Source organism: Globicephala melas, chromosome 4 (assembly GCF_963455315.2).
Source record: "Globicephala melas chromosome 4, mGloMel1.2, whole genome shotgun sequence".
Taxonomy (NCBI): domain Eukaryota; kingdom Metazoa; phylum Chordata; class Mammalia; order Artiodactyla; family Delphinidae; genus Globicephala; species Globicephala melas.
Window position 1 is genome coordinate 92,835,760 of NC_083317.1, and position 17,776 is coordinate 92,853,535.

The window sequence follows — 17,776 nt, forward strand, 5'->3', positions numbered from 1 at the left end:
TTCTCCAATGATGTAAGTAAATAACAGAGAAAATAGAATGTTACGGAGAAAAGGCAAACTAAAATTTGACAGAAATAGGAGAAAAAAATTTTACCAACAAAATATTTTAACAGGAAAAAATCACAAGTATATCACAGAGGTTATACCTGGTAGCAAACTATCTTTGTGAAAAAACAATATTAACTAAAACAAACAAAACACAGCACTGGGAGCCATGGTCAGTGAATTGGACCTAACTTGTTTACCAAGATCTTCCTTCCTGAAAAATACTCTCCCCATCAGATTTTGCCTGGAGGGACTCCAGCTAGGATCCCTCAAGGTCTGGCTCAAATGTCAGTACTTCCTTCTCAGACCCTCCCAGTCACAAAAACACTCCCTCCCTGCAACTCTCAAAGCATTTGTTGCCTTTCTTGTAACTGAACCTGTAGTACTTTTTACTGTAGTAATTTGTAAACTTGGATTCCCTATTCATTCTTATATTATTACATCATTTATTGTCAGGCACGGGGAAGGCCAACATGAAGGAGAGAGGCATGGTGATGATTCCCAAAGAGACTAAAGTTCAATGGGGAAGACAAATTTTATGTAAATCAATCACACAGGTAACTATTTAGTCATAAATGCTTTGCCAAGAAGGATAATGCTCTGAGGGGAGAGTTAATGAGTCTGGAGTGGAAAGGATGATCTTCCTGAAGAAGTGATCTATAAACTGGGTTCTGAAAGATGAGTAGAAGTTGTCAGGGGGCAAACTGTGTCAGACAGAGGCAAGGGGAGACCCAAATGCTGTGAAGCCTGGGGCTCCCTATTAACAAAGAGATCAGTGTAACTTGAGAGAAGGGTGGGGCATCAGGCTGGAGAAGAAGTGACATTTCAAGAAATTCTAGGCCAAAAAATTAGGGATGTGAGATCTTACTCCAAGTATGATGAGAATAATTATAATCACAAAAATAACATAATCAGATTAGCCTTAATCTTTGAGAACAGAGGCTATGGCTTTTGAATTGCTGATTTGTAACTACCATCCCCCAAACAATTTATTACATTGTAGGTCACTGGAGAATATTTCTTGAATGAATAACCCATTCATTCATTATATTGTTTTTCACTAATTAACCCTATCCTCAGATTTTATTTATTCATCTGTGATACCTGACCTCTGTGAAGGCATTATCTTAATTACAGTTGCAGCAAGAGAAGATAAAACAGAGAAGAGGCGATGACAAGTTGAAGTACAATGAAAATTCCTCATCATGCAGAGGTGTGCATGGACAGTCATATAGACTGGTGACTAATTCCATTACTGTTTGGCAAAAATTGGGATTTTAAGATGCCATAACAGCTTTCTGACAACACAAAGAAAAAGAGATCTAAGTGGTAGTGTTTCCTTCTGCATTCTGCAACTGAATATTTCTACTAAGACCATCATTACACAAATGGCTAAACATTGGGTGGTTCTTGTTTGTTTTGTTTTGGGTATGCAAGTAAAACAATCCATTTAACATCTAACTGTATAAAACAAGTTTTACTTTCTGTTTACTCTGAACCTATTCTCAGATAGAATATCTAAATATTAATTGTTAAATTTAAAATCTACTGAGGAGCAAGAAGGTTAAGGGGGCAAGAAGGGCAAGAACAGTAAAACAGGTTGTTAAAAAAAAAAGCATGGGCAACAGTTTTAATGTATATGTAAAATACCACAGGACACATTTTTAAAACCATTTGGTGACCCTGTGATTCTCCCAAAAGAAATGAATAATCACTCAAGAGCTCAGGAGAGACAGCTAGGTAGAGCTGATTACTTCCCTTGATATTAAGGAGGCTTTTGTCTGACAAGAGCCCCTTTTGGGTTGCAAGTCATCGTGTCCAGAAGCAACTTAATTGTGCCCGCCAGTATCTTTATAGAGAAGACAGTACAACCTAAGAGTAGTGCTACCTTCTCAATTCAGTATTTAAGCCTATTTTTCTTTGTGGTGAGTTGCTGTGCCTGGGAAGAGTGGAGAATTGCCATTCCTGGTGCCCTGTTTAATTAAATTCCTCTTTAAAAAACCCCGTGCTGCCAGAGAATAGCTACAACTTTGGCAGAGGAAGGGCTAAGTTTCTCAGTATGGCCCTGTGCCAGGGTGAGTCAATCTTGACCCCTTGGAGGATGATTAGCAGAGAGGGGGGAGTTAAACCTTTGTGCCCATTCAGTCCTAGGCTTCTGCTGGAATTGGCAAATACTATAGTTACCATTGTTTAAGCAGTAACTGTCTGCTAGGAACTGGACTGAGACCACCAACTCCTTTCGTGTAAGGCACCAAACAACAATAAGGGTTCTGTCACTCCTGACCTGGCTTAGAGCTCAACCAGTGCCCCAAAGGGGAAAGGCTATTACACTTGCAATCTTCTTCAGATATCCACATCTTTTATTTTCTCTTCGTATTACAGATCCATTATACACTGATGCATTACAGTATTATTAGTACTAATAATAACAAAATTCAAAACAATGCTCTATTCATGGGCCATTTGTGTAACAAAACATCAATGAATATATATTCACAAGAATTTAATATACACATGGAGTAAGTTTAAATTATTTCACCATTTAAATAAAACCAAACAATAGGAAATTTGTAATTATAAATGGCTTTAAAAATTGAAAAAAGAATTAATGGCCAAAATGCCAAACATCATTATATTTTAGATCTTACTGCCCGTGTTCTAAGTGTTTGAAATAATTTTTGGTGCTTCCAAAGTTCCTTGAGATATCACATTTTCTACATGGCAGAAAATAATTCTAATGTACATTTTAGTAAAGTATAACCACAAACAATCCTATTATACTTATGAGTCTTGATAAAATAATTTAACAAAATAAAATAAACTGTATAAAAATTTCACTAAAAAGTTTTAATTATTATTTATCTTTGATTAAAATGCAATCTTTTAAATATATTCTTTTCTACTTTTGGAATTTTGCACATAGCTTTAAATATCTATCAATTCAAACAACGATTTATGTTAAGAAAAAATTAAAAGCAAAAATGAAGAGATCAGGTATTAAGCAAGAGGTTACCAATTTAGTTGTTAACATCCAAGGCTAGAACCAGGTCTCTATATTTATTTAGCAATATTTATTGGTCACTACTGATATACCAGGCACTGTTCTAGGAGTTGGGGAGAAACACACATAGCTTTGAAAAGCCAGAAAAAAATCCCTGCCATTATGCCTGTTATACAGACTACTACTACTGTATTATTGCAGCATGTAAAATGTTTTACTCTTATATATTAAATAATTCTCAGATTTATTACTAAAGACCACAGCTCTAAATAATAGAAACTTTTGGCATCAATCTTAGAGCAACACATGCAGTAGAATACTTGGCACAGTTAAAGAGGTAAAGAAACTAGTAACTTTCTTTTTTTAACCCATAATAGAAAGGATAGATAACAATGTCACTTGCACGTAAAGTTTTGGATAGCTAAGTAATATAGATTTAAATTAAAAATGACAGATGCACTGACTTGAAACATAATGGTTACAGAAGTGAAATTTTACTCCTTTTAGCATTACGGTTAACGAATTGATGGCTCAAGTATTATTTTCAGGTGTGAATACTGTGATAACTGTTGGTCAATGTGATATGTAGTAATCACTGTTTTCCTGGTCAGTTCTATCATAAGCGGAATGGTTGTCCTATGGGAAAAACTTACGCCAGTGATAATTCTAAGTTAGTTTTTTATCAAATCAGTATTTATTGATTTAATGTGTGACCATGTTAAAGTTCCAATATGGAGTATTCCATACGACAGTATGAAAGTATTCACCATAACTATCTAAAAAAAAGGCAAGATTTTCAATTCATTTTGAAATGTTACAACTAACCTCCTTTCTTCTGAAGACTCAATATTCATTGGGTGTTTCAAGGAAGAAAAAACTACTGTTACACACAAGTGATGCCAAAGGTCTGTATGAATAATAAATTAGCCTATCAATTGGATGTTTCCAAAAAGGCAGTTGTTGAGGAGCACACATAATAATGTGAAGGAAGACCTTCATATTATTGCCTGACTGCTTCACTCTTCCCAGAATGTACCTAGATTATTTAAATACAGACAAAATATGAGAAAACCACATTCTAAGGAAATATTTGCCCAATATTCTCTCCCTCCTTCAATTTCTGCCCCAATATACAATGCCACTACCAAATAAATAAATAAGCAAGCAAACAGATAAATAAATCCACTTATTTTCTAAATTATGCCAAAAATTAAACTATAGGTGCAGGTAAATTGATATATGAGCAGATCTCCTACGGAAGCACCACTTACAGCACACCCAAAGGGATGGCATGGGTTTTGGCAGGTAGCCCTACCTGCAGGCATATGTGGTATTAGAAAAGTAGACCATAGAAAAATGAAAGGCTACTGTGTGGCCTGTCTCAAGGGGACTAATACAGAACATGCCTGGATACAGAGTTAATGTACTAAACCAAAATTGCTATAGAAGAGTGAAAACTGTGAAAAAGTGTATATTCTTCGATTTCATAAGTCAGATCCAAGCTCATCAACTTAAAGGCAGGTCCTAAGATGTCAACTGCATTTAGTAGGTCTAGTCTCAGGCTGGAACTTTATTTCCTGTGATGTATCCCTGTGATTTTTGATTTTACATCTGTAGAAATAACTTAACTTGCATTTGTTCCAAAATGAATTTCATGCTCAACTTGTTTTTCTTAATTAAACTTCCTTTAGCAACCCCTAATATGTGTATTATTAAAGCTCATTAGTCCCATTCATGCTTGCCTGTTATTTTTTTGGGTACGCATTCATATACTGAAGTGCTCTGTTGCTATATATAGGAAGAAAATTAAATAATAAATATGGGGAATTGAATGTTTTATGAGTGTCAGGATGAGAAAGTGCCTGTAAGGCCCATAAGGTTTCACACAAAAGAGGCATTACTGCTAAAGCTAACATGCTGACACATCTCTCATCTATAAAGTCTGCAGTAATGGCAGCAGTAAAGCATTTTGCCATTGACTAGAATTTCTCTTACATGCAACGGAAATAGACACAGAAGAGATTATATCGACTGTTATAAAAAGACTTCATATAAAATCCCCCAAAAGTTTAATGTCTAATAATTTCAAATGTCTGGAGTGATTTACTAGTTTTCCCTGACTTCAGTTAAGCTTAGAGTTGGCAGTCTTTCTCTTTCAAACATGTTTGCTACCAAATAGGTGGGTTTTCTTTGGGGGGGAGATATTGAAGGCAGAAACATATCATATCCTTTTATAGCAACATAGCAAAATTTGACATTGTCAATGTGATGCCATTAATAACAAAGCATAAATAATCAAACCTGTTACTATTAAGGAATTATTCTTAGGAACAGTTGAGAATGTAGCTATCCCACAACATTAAGAGGTTAGCTACCTCAAAATGTTTTAAATTACCTTTTAAAAGGCATTTAAAAGGACACCTTAAATTCATCGTGAGTGTTCTATATGTTAATTTTTTTAATGTTTCTGTGCTTTGCAAAATTAAATATTGAAACTTTTTAAGTTTTAAGGGTTTTATTTTTTTGCATTTCTTGATAAAGCAGAAGAGATGGAAGATTTGCACTTTGAGAAGCCATGTGTTAAATTTCAACAAATCATTAAAAAAGGATTGCCCTTTTCATTTTTCTTTCAATTAAGAGTGTGTAGCAATTTTCTTTAAAAAAAATCAGTTAATGTAGAATAATATTTAACTGTATTTAAATGTCTCAAAATCATGGAACGAATCTGCAGCAAATGTATTCAGCACCCCCTGAATGTCAGGCCAGCTAGAACACATGGAAGGCTTTCGAGAGACAGGTGCGGCAAAGCTCCAGTGAATCAACATCAGTTTTTCCATGGTGATAAGCTTGGGGGAATCCAACGCTATTTCTTGTCACATACATTAGGAACTGTGCTTGCAACTTTCAGGGCTAATTGAGAGTTTCTATTTCTTTACCCCAAACTACCACATTTTGTGTTATTCAATAGCAAAATTGAAACAGCTGATCAAGGCTACCATGTTCTTTTTAATAATCATGACCCAAAAAACATGTATTTGGATAAAGTAGAGCAAATGTAATTAATTTTCTAAATGAACTCTTCAGGTTTTTCAATAGTTCTTAGAGTCATCCACTCTATTAATAGAGAACTTTTATGTAACTGGGTAACTTGCTCTTCATTTACTGGCTACAGCTTTAAAATTTTTTTGTGGTGTATCATTTTGTTTATTTTTATTTCTATCATTATTAACCTTCCAAAGTGGATCTACCACCTACAAAGTTTACCAGAGTTTTATGTAGGAACCGCTTGTAGAAACCATAGAGTGGGCCGAAGTTTCCCCCTTTTCATTTTTACTGCCAAAAGAAAATGGAATGAGGGACTACTAAGTATTGATTATTCTTGACAAACGAAAATATTGTTCAGCCATTACAAAGGTCCTTTAAGCTGACTCTTCTGGCTTTAGCACTATGGCACATGCCATGACCACTGCGTCAGTGGTTGTGAAATATGCAAATTAAATTTTAAAATGACTTCCTCTTTCATATTTCATATTCTCCATCTACTTTTATAGTATCAACATTATATTCTCTACTAGTCTAAAAAGAGGAATCCCAGCCCATCTCCCATTCACCTTCATTATTGATTTACTATTATCATTTAATGTGTTACTTGCTAGCTGTCTTTTTTAACTTAAACTTTGAAAAAGATGTTAATATTAGTGGACTCTGTGGCCAGCATCAGTGGCTAGAATGTAACAAAATGCAGAATATCCATTCTTCTAGTTCTTGCTGCACATAAACCACGTGATTTAGAGCTGCGTTTTTTTTAAAAAAAAAGGCAAACCCAACCTCTCAGATATCTTCTTAAAACAGTTAGGCTTGTAGAAACTATTTCTTACTGTTTTTATCATCTCTAGAAAAACTTACGCAAAGCCTGCAGAAATAAGTAACTTTCCCACTGTAGAATCCTTGGGAGACAAGAGTTTCATATTTTACTATTTAATCTTAAAAAAGGAATGGCATTGTTCTTGTTTCAGTGTTTAGATTTACGAAACACATATACACACACAAATCCAGGAAGAAAGTTTGGTGAGGCTCCTCTTTTAATACCTGAACGTCTGATGTATCTGGAATTCCTGAAATAAGTATTGGGATGATGAGTGCTTTAGATGATATTGAAGAGTTGCCTTTCAATGAGTTCACACTTAATGAAGAGGTTTCAATGTTAAAACCATAAAGGTCACATTTCATAATCTATAAACAGAAACCCCTGAAAAAATATTTGATGCTTTTCTTTAAAAGATTAAAATGTAGAAAATACATTATTTTATAGTTTAACTATTATATATCTCCATTTTATTCTAATACAGCTGAATGTCTGAGGTTTAAAATTTAACAAATTGGCCTTAAATAGGAAAAGCCAACTAAAACTATGATGCTGAGGTATTAGAAGCTTATAAAGGGAGGGGAGTGCATTAACTTGTTTAACATATCTATCTACATATTTTAAACGAACCACTTCTTTATATATAATTGTTCTGAACCTATGTGGACTCCAAAATTGGTTCAGAATAATATGCTTTTCTGATTCCAAAGCAACTTACAGTTTCCTAAGTCAATTAATATTCACTCATTTGAGTGATTAATTTTAATTATATCTGCTGAAATTGATTTTCCTACTGTAAATAACGACGAGCTTTTACTGAGAGCAATGAAATAACATTTTAAAAGAAAAAGAAAAAAAATCCCTGAATTCAGTTGCAAGAAAATGTCTGGGAACGCGCGCACCGCTCAGTTGGAAAGAAAAGCCAGTAACTGGCGAGGGAGCCAGGGTAGGGATCCATCAGAAATGCAGCCGGCTGCCTGGCGCACTTGCCAGCCTGGGCCCTCGGCAGAAAGGCTGCAACGCCTTCCTGGACTCGTCCAACTCGAAGAAAGTTACCTCGTACTGTATTATGCAAAGTCGAGCAAGTGAATTACAAAACAACATGTGTGGCCAGTCACCCACTTCTACTGTCTCTATCCGATGCAGTGACCCTGTAACCCTTTGGTGTTTCTGAGAGGAGGGAGAGGCGGGAAGGGGAAGGAAGAAAGAGCGAGGGAGAAAGAGACAATATGAAACGGCCAATTCCCCCTGGAAGCCAAGACAGCCACCAAAACCGCGGCCAAGGCAGCAGCGATTTCTACTTGGGTTTCCCCCCCCCTTCCACATGCAGGTTTTCCAAGGCATCGCTGTCGCCTCTCCTTAAAGTATCACTAGGAGAAAGCACTAGATCCAAGAGGGATCTCCCAACTGAGAGATTTTCAATGCAAACTTGAGAGCTTGGAGGGTTGCTTGGCTTCCCCACCGACGCCACAAAATAAGGTTTTTAAGCTCGATCTAGGTAGCTCCCTAGCGATCCACCGGAGATGCGCGAGGTGGTCTACATCCCCCACTTCTCTTTCCATTTCACAGGCACCGTGTCCGCAGCACCTTCCGCGCGGCGGCACACAGACCCAGGCAGCCCCTTCCCAATAAAAAACCCCACACTTACCCTCAGTAAGATAAATCCACAGAAGGAGCCCCCTCATCTTCCCCCAGTCCCCTTCCAATAATTCAAGGAGACAGTTTCTGTAACACTTCGCCGTCAAATTCAAGCTGAATTGCTCTAAGTATTTACCAGTTCCTAGACGCTTATTTTGGAATCTCGAGCACCCGGTTAATTCTTGTTTCAGAATTCAAGATGCTTCCTTTATTTTATTTATTTTTTTCTTCTCTAAGCAGCCGCAACCCCAGTTTTGCGCCCCCCTTCCTTTTTTTTTCTTTTTTTTTATTCACCCACGGACACTTCCAAAACGTGTCGATTGATCCTTTTTTCTCTCCAGATGCAACCACGATCCAGAATCCTTGAGACTCAAAGCCACCTCCATGTAAATCCGACCATCAGGCGAAAAATACAAATGATCAAACAACGTTACTTCTTTCAGCTGCAATCAGATAATCCTACTAATCCAATAGATTTATCTCGATTGGAAATTGACCTCAAAAATGAATCCCTGGTGCTGATGTCCAGTAGAGCGATTTCGTAGCCCTGTTCAGATGACCAAAAGAACTGTGGATTCTTTCCTTCTTTCTTTTTAAAGTCTTTTTTGGATTCTGGGTGCACTGCTCGCAAAAAATGCCGAGGACCCTGGTTTTCCCCTAATAGAGGTTTCTACTCCAAATCAGTGCAGGATGAAAAATGGTACAAAGATACCCCTAGTGGCTTGACGTGATATTGCAGGGATCTCACTTTTTTTTTTTTTAATCCCCTCTCCTCACCGTTTTTTTTTTTCCCCTCCCCTCTCCCCCCTGTAGATAACTGGCTGCTATAGTAGTGAAACAAGAAGAAGGCTGAACAGAGATTAACATGAATAGTATGTGACTACTTGAAAAAATCGTCTGATCTTTCTTCTTTGTTTTACTTTAAAGACTGAATCTTCTGTGCTTCTGTCTCTGCAGTATTCCATCTTTTTTCTACAGAATTTTCCCCAATGGCTTATAGTAGCTAAAAGGCCAATTTGGGGCAGCTAGTGATTTCAAAGCAAATGTATTTGTTTCCTGAATAACTACAGATATCAAAAGAAGACTCAGTATTCCTGAGATATGCTGTTTTTAGAAAAACCCTTAACATTTTGTTTCCTTTAAAGGAATATTCATGTGTGTGTGTGTGTGTGTGTGTGTGTGTATATATATATATATGCATTTTTGGCAGGTTTTAGAGAAAAACAACCAATGCAATGAATTTCAGGATTGTTTGGTAAGCAATATTTCATAAACTTTAATGTGCCTACCAATAACCCAGGGATCTTTTAAAAATGAGGATTCTGATTCAGTAGGACCAGGGAAGGGATGAAATTCTGCATTTCTAGCAAGCCCTCTGACTACACTCTGATTTATCAAGGGCCTAGTAAACTCGGGAAGTTGAATTCACTTTCCTGCTGGTGGGTGCAGTAGCTGCAAGGACTCCAAGGTCTTCTTTCTTAACTGACTAAATAATTAAATGTTTTTAGTGTACGAGCTACTAAGGAGTCAAGAGATCTTCCTTCTACCACTGGTTTTGTTATTAATTGGCTATGTGACTTTGAGCAGTCACTTCTGACCCAGGGTTAATTTATCTATTAAAATTAAAGAGTAAACTCAAATAAACTAACAAGTATACTTGCTCCTGGATGGAAGACTCAATTGTAAATTAATCTATAAAACTGAAGTAATTATTATTGAAAGCCCACTGTAGTTTTTCATAGAACTTGAAAAGTTAATTCTAAAGTGTTTATACAAGAGGAAAGGGTCAAAACTTGTCAATACAATTTTGAAGAACAAGGTATGGGGAATTTCTATATTGACTATTAAGGCTTAATATATAATGACAGTAATTGAGGCAATGGAGCTTTGGTTCATAGCTAGAAGTTGGTCCAGGGGAACAAAATAGAGGGCTTAGAAATCTATCCCCACATTTATGGAAACTTGATAAATACCAGGTGGCATTAGAGGGCAGTAAGGAAAGATGAATTATTCAGACAATAGATTAGGCATATGAAAAAAATGTATGTACATACAAAAAGTCAAAGCATAGACTGAGAGAATATATTTGCTATGCGATATCTCTGGTTATATAACCAAAGAAGGATTGGTATCCAAGTACATACAGATTTCTTATAAATCGATAAAGACAAAAATATTATAGAATAGAAATGAGCCAACAAGATGAACAGTCAGTTGACAGAAGAGGATTCTCAATGTCCAATAAACATCTGAAAAAGGTATTCAATTTCCCTAATTAGTAGAGAAATGCAAGTTAAAATGATGAAATATCATTTCACAACTATGAAATTGGCAAAATTTTATAAGTCCAGCAATATGAAATATTTATGAGGATGTGGAGAAACGGTGAAGAACAGGTAATAGTACAACTTTCAAGAGAATGAGCAATAAAGATTCTTCCATCCCAAAATCCAGTCTCTCCACTCGTGCATTCTTCTCTAGGTCTCTATGCATGTATGGAAAATACCCATTGCAAAATTACTTGAAAGAGAAAAAATAAAAACATCTTTGGATACATTAGTGAACAAGGAATTTATAGAATATTCACATACTGCAATATTAGATGCAGTAAAAAGAAAAGTGAATGCACTATAGCTACTTGAGTTAGCATGACTGCACCTCAAAAGTGCAATGTGGAGCTGCAACAACAAAAGCAGAGTTGCAGAAAGGTACTTGTGGGATGATATATTTATGTATCAAGTTTTAAAACATTATTATATCTAATTATATCTATTGTTTTTGAGCATATGTGTATGTAGCAAAATTATATAAACATGCATGATAATGATAAGCATGAAATTCAGGGCATAGGTTATCTCTGGGATGAACCAAAGTTAATGAAATTGGAAAGACATTGTGGGAAGCCTCAACCCAATGTTCAGCGCTTTCTTTCTCATACTCAATGTTGACCACACAGGTATTTATAATATCACATTGTAAAGTGTTTGTAGGTCTGAACCATTTTCTTAAAATGAAATATTTAAATTAGATGATTTCTACGAACGCTTGTAGTTTTAGAAAAATTTCTGTTTAGAATAAGTATATGTAGAAGTGAAAAAAATAATATGAGAGTTCAGAATTTCATAAGGTACTGTCTGCATAGAAGTCTATATAGATTTTTTAAATCTATACAGATTTTTTTAAATTTGTAGTTCTTTATATTTCTAAGAACTGGAAATGCATAGATGCTTGTTTATTTCTATAAGGGGTATAAAAATTTCCAGCTAGCAAGCAAAAATCACCACCTAAATGAGAAAAATATGGTTGAAATAGGGGGAAAAAGTAATGCTTAACTAGCTTTTTTGGGGGGCGGTATTTTCCTTTGATCTTACATATAGCAACTGGGCCTCTGAAATTGTGAAACAGGCAATTAATTGACCATGTTCAGTTCTGACCAGTTAACTGGAAACCACCAAATTCAGAGTAGCCCCAAGCCAAACTACAACACAAAAGAAGATTCTTCCAGAACATTTAAAACACACATGTGAATTCAAATAAGGCGACTTTGTTGATGTGAAACATGAGAACTGGAAATCTCATTTCAAAGTCATTAGATAGTATTTTTCATAATTAATACAAAATAGGAGAAGGTACCAAATATTTGGGAAGAATTTTTTAGAGCCCAATCTTAGAAGTAAAATGAGCTATATTAGCAGTTAATATTCTCAACTCACAGTGAACTCAGGAAAGATGTCTGGACAAATCGTCAAACAATAGATTGTCAACCATTCAGAACAGTGTTCCTGGGCAATAAGCAAAGAAGCTTTGTTATAAAGAAAGAGTAAGAGAACAATTTAATTTCCTTTGAGAATAGAGCAGACAAGGGGTCTACAAGAAGCAGATACAATATTTCTGAAATTTGGAGAGGTTGACATATTCTTTCAGTAACCACTTATTGAATACCTCTTGCATACTGGGCACGGTACAAAGCATATCACAGAAGACTTGACTTTAAAACAAACAACAACCACAAACCCTGAATTTGCTATTGATGATTGATTTGTTGATTGTAAATGGTTACCAGTTATTCTGAATTAATACGTCACCATGCATACTGAAGAGATATAGATATTAATATAAAAATGAAGGTTCATTTTTAGTGTGTTTAAGTGCAAACTTGTTTGACAGGTTGAAAGAGTCACTGAAGGTGGAAAAGTAAAAGAAGAAGTAGGAGGATGAGAATAAAATATGAATAAAATTCACTTCTTTCCCTGATGGTTTACTTTACAGAGATGATAGAAACTTACTTAATCTTTATATTCCTCATAGTGCAAATGATTAGTGAATGAATGACTCAATAGATCAAAGAGTGAAACTAGTCAGTACATGAAGAAAACAAATTTATTCTCTATGCTGGATGGGCTCACTAGTCTCTCTTCAGAGAATGAAATAGAGGAGGGAAGTAAAAAATTACTATGACTAACAATAATGGGAAATGAAGGGCCAAGAACGGCAAACTTGAGTGCCAATTGGAATATGGGATTCTAATTTGATTGCGTCACTAAAATTTCAGCTGAAAAAACCCACAGTAGGTAGGATTACACATCCTATTTCAATTTCTTTACTGTAAACAAATTTAAAAAATGATTAATACCAAATGGATCATATAAAGAAATTGCATGGTTCTATGAAAAACTAGATGAGAAAGTATTTAATTGTTGCTTTTAATACAAGAGTCATTATGAAAAGAGAACTGTAATTTTTTTTTTGGATAATTGATATAAAAGCACACTTTTATGACCAGGTCAAATCAATCAAGTTCTGCCTGGTAGTAAACATGTTAGGATGTTATGGAAGATTGGTCTATGTCTGAAAAAAAAATACCTTATAAAATATTATAAAACATATTTCAAAAGCAAGTCTTCGGAAAAAATACTCCTCTACCATCTTCAGAACTCCCCTGATGTAACCTCATTTTAAGTGCTCAAGTCTTGAATCTAAATGAATGGCAATTGGGGATTATGAAAGGCATAAAAATAAAAAGTGTTGCAACATTACAAGGTCTAACTACTGCAAGGGTGGCTGTTTACGAAGAGGTTCTTTCTACAGGGAAGAATCTGCTCACATAAGCCTGCTTAATTAGAAAAGACTACTTAAAACACTTGACTGATACTGAATATTTCAGGTATGTATTGGGAGAACACACCTGCTTGAATGCTAAATTTACCAGATGCATCTTTATATTTCCTGGTTTGAAGACCTGTAATGGAAACCAAAGAAGGAATGATCAAGACTAGATATTTTAGGATGAAACTATTACATAGAGAAATGGGGCTTCTTCATCAAGGGTTGTATGAGATAATGAAACATATTTTCAAAGCTCAGGGACTTAGTCAGAAATATATCCAAAATTTCAAAACAAGCTTAAATCATTTTGATCTATTAAAAACTTCCAAATATTTGTGCTATTATGCTAATAATATGCTAATAATTAAGAATCTGTTTCATTTCTTTTTGAAGGAGCTCTTTTTTAAAATACCTATTATTGATACTTATCTTTAATTGGTACAATTATTCTTTACTTAAAAATATATACATTTTCAAAGGTCATGAAGAACCTAGGGGTAAGACGGGAATAAAGACACAGACCTACTAGAGAATGGACTTGAGGATATGGGGAGGGGGAAGGGTAAGCTGTGACAAAGTGAGAGAGTGGCATGGACATATATACACTACCAAACATAAAATAGATAGCTAGTGGGAAGCAGCTGCATAGCACAGGGAGATCAGCTCGGTGCTTTGTGACCACCTAGAGGGGTGGGATAGGGAGGGTGAGAGGGAGGGAGATGCAAGAGGGAAGAGATATGGGACCATATGTATATGTATAACTGATTCACTTTGTTATAAAGCAGAAACTAACACACCATTGCAAAGCAATTATACTCCAATAAAGATGTTTAAAAAAAAAAAAAATATATATATATATACATTTTCAACTTCAAAGATTTTAGTTAATAGCTTAATACATTATCATTTTGTGGAAAATCTGATTTATTTTAAATTGTAGATCTTTATATATTTGTAAGATTGAATAGCATTTATGCTGACCCTCTCATAACTGTCACAGCAGATTCTCTTGATATTTTAGCTGCTTTTGACTCCATCATACCATGATTAATTTTAATACATTGTAGTGCAGTCTAAAATGTATTTTATAATAAGTATTAAAAGTTCCTTAAGTATTCCTTTAGTACCAAATAAATACAACCAGGAAACCAGGAAGCCATCCTATTGTACATCATCCATTAAAGTTTATTGTATATTAGCTTATTTGAGTCTTACTTCCAGTATTAATAAAATTTATTGTAAAATTTGACCTAACTATGGAAAAGTCACATGAAAATTAATGTTCTGTAGTTCAAGCTGGCAAAAAAATTTTTAGTTCTATCCCAATGGCATTGCCATCTCATTGACTTCACACACATGGGTTGGTTACTCTTTCTTCTCTGAATAGGATTTTATGCCAATTACACAATTAAAAGTAAACACTAGCCTGGATTTTCATTATTGTTCAATTAGTGATTTAATGAGCATCATCTACCTGTCCCAAAATATTTAGTTCCATAATTTCCTAAAACATTAAATAAAGGAGACCTTTAAATTACATCTTAAAAAGGAATGGATATTCCCTCTCTCTCTCTCTCTCTCTCTCTCTCTCTCTCTGTTTCTGTATGTTTCTGTGTGTGTCTCCATCTCTTTCTTTCTCTCCCTCTCTCTCTCTGTCTGTGTCTGTCTCTCCCTCTCAGGATCTCTGAATACATAAATCTGCCTCTTTAGTTAATGTCTGATTATTTACATTGAACTAGGAATTATGTAACAAATGTTTCAAAAGAATGTTTTTCTAAAATCACATGTATTTGGATTTAGAGCTTGTTTTTTGATTGTATGTGAATAAAATCATTTCTGATACCTGGAAACAAACAGTAGAATGATGCAATCAAACAGAATGATAAAACCACATTACACTCAATGCATAAGAAGTTGTTCAACCTTCCAACCATCCATTCTAAAAATCATGACCTTCAGCTTAAGCATTTTGGTTTTTTCTCTAAAAACTTCCCAAACTTCCCTAGAGATAAGCAAGCTAATAAATGATGTTTTGTTATTTTAAAAATGAAATCTTGACCACTTATATCTAAGTTTACTAGAAGGGAGGGAGAGAAGGAAAGAGACAAAATAGTAATTTTTAAAAAGTAGTTGCTTAAGTACATTATGCAGAGAAGATAATGTCAAAAAAGTTCAAAGCAAGATTTGTTATAAGTCACAAAGTTAACAGACTATAAGGTAGTTTAGAAAAATGGAGTTTACCTATTATACAATGAAGCAAGTATAATTCTTAGCTATCTGCAATACATTAAACCAATTAATAATTCATATTCTCATTCACAAATCTGATAAAAGATACAGGAAAAATAGCTGAAATTAGTTTTACCAGGATTCAAACTAATCATTAAACAAAGTAGAGTATATTTGAACTGTGACCCAAAGAATTACAGTTTTATAGTCCTTGCATAGACACCCCAAATCTCCTTTTGCTAAATAGAAAAAGCCCAAGAAGGCAAATGACTGATGTAACTAAGGTCACACTGTGGTCCATGGCATTGATAGATGAGAAACCATTGCACCATGCCACTTCAGACTTGTTTCTGTTTCTGTTTGGTTGCTTGTATTAAAGTGTCATTGTTCTTAAACTAAATTTAAAAAATTGTAATTAACAAACAAACCAAGGATGCATAACATTAAATGTACTTAATATAGTAAACAGAACAATGGCCCTCCAAAAATATCCACATCCTAATCTCTGCAATCTGTGAACGTGTTACCTTATATGACACAAGAGAATTTGTAGATGTGATTAAGGATCTTGAGATGGGCCTGATGTAATCATAAGGGTCCTTAATAAGAAGGAGGCAGAAGAGTCAGAGTCAGACTAAGAAATGTGATAACAGAAGCAGAGATCACAGGGAGATAAATAGAGAGAGATCTGAAGGTGCTACACTGCTGGCTTAGAAAATGGAGGAAAGGATCATAAGCCAAGGAATACAGGTAGCCGCTAAAAGCTAGAAAAGGCAAAGAAATGGATTCCTCCCTTGAGCCTCCGAAGAAGACAGCCTTTGCCAACCCACTTTAGACTTCTGACTTCCTGAACTACAAATTAATAAATTTTTATTGTTTAAGTCACCAAATTTATGGTAATTTGTTACAGCAGCAATAGGAAGATAATACAATTAATTAAAAATATTAGAAGTATTCTGAGAATAATCAATGCTACCCAACAGAAACAAGTGTGTGTGACATATGCAATTTTACATTTTCTAACATGTTTTTTAAAAAGAAGTAGAATCAGGTGAAAGTAAATTCAATATTTTATTTAGCTCAATATATTTTTTAAAAGTATCATTTCAACATGCAACACTATTAAAAATTATTGAGATATTTTATAATTTTTTCATACAAAGTATAAAATCTAATCTTTATATTGGACATCTTGGTATCCAATTCCATTTCAAGAGCTCAAAAGCCACATATAAGTGACCACCACATTGAACAGTGCAGCATCAGACAGTAAGAAACAAATTAAAAAGAAAAATTCATATATTATTCTACAGTTGATTCTAATATTCTCTTATCTATAACAATCTAGATTAAGAATCATAAAGGAATCTAAAGAAATCAGGATGATTATATGGCCGATTTTCTTGTAACTTTGCACTTAAGAAGTATGTTTAAAAAGAAAAACTGGGAAAGGAAGAACAACATAACATGAAAGAAGAATATGAATACCTAACAATACTGAGTTGTCTGATGTTTGTGAAAAATGCTAAGGATATAAGAAAAGAAATTTCTCTGATATTTTCAGAGCAAAAAGATAATCAAGGATAGGATAAGAATGACATTGCTTGGGGCCAACTAGGTAATATGAACAAACGACCAATAGAAAAGCAAACCATTAAACCCTAGCTTCCAATTTCTCCACAGAGAAGAATGATGTTCGAACTAGAAAAGAATATGATGGTGAGGAGATGGTAAGAAAGCCTAAGGTGATTTAAATTAGTTTTAAGATTCCAAGTCTAAATCAATTACCTAATAGGATACTAAAAATACATGAAGATGTATTCTGGGAACTAATATCTATTATCTTTGAGTCACCATGGAAAAATGCCATGAAAATTGTTAACTGTCCTGTT

The 17,776-nt window shown here is 34.6% G+C and overlaps 1 protein-coding gene across 9 annotated transcripts in view; it reads right to left on the reverse strand.

Annotated features, from left to right (window-relative positions):
- The window catches only part of NLGN1 (neuroligin 1), an 890,617-nt gene that overhangs the window by 722,189 nt on the left and 150,652 nt on the right, over nt 1-17,776 (reverse strand). The window contains exon 1 of one of the 9 annotated variants that reach the window (XM_060298405.1): nt 8,560-9,222. The exons of the other annotated variants lie outside the window; for them this stretch is intronic. The gene's annotated coding sequence lies outside the window, so the exon portion shown is untranslated. Of the gene's footprint in view, nt 1-8,559; nt 9,223-17,776 lie in introns of those variants that run through there. 9 annotated transcript variants of the gene reach the window in all.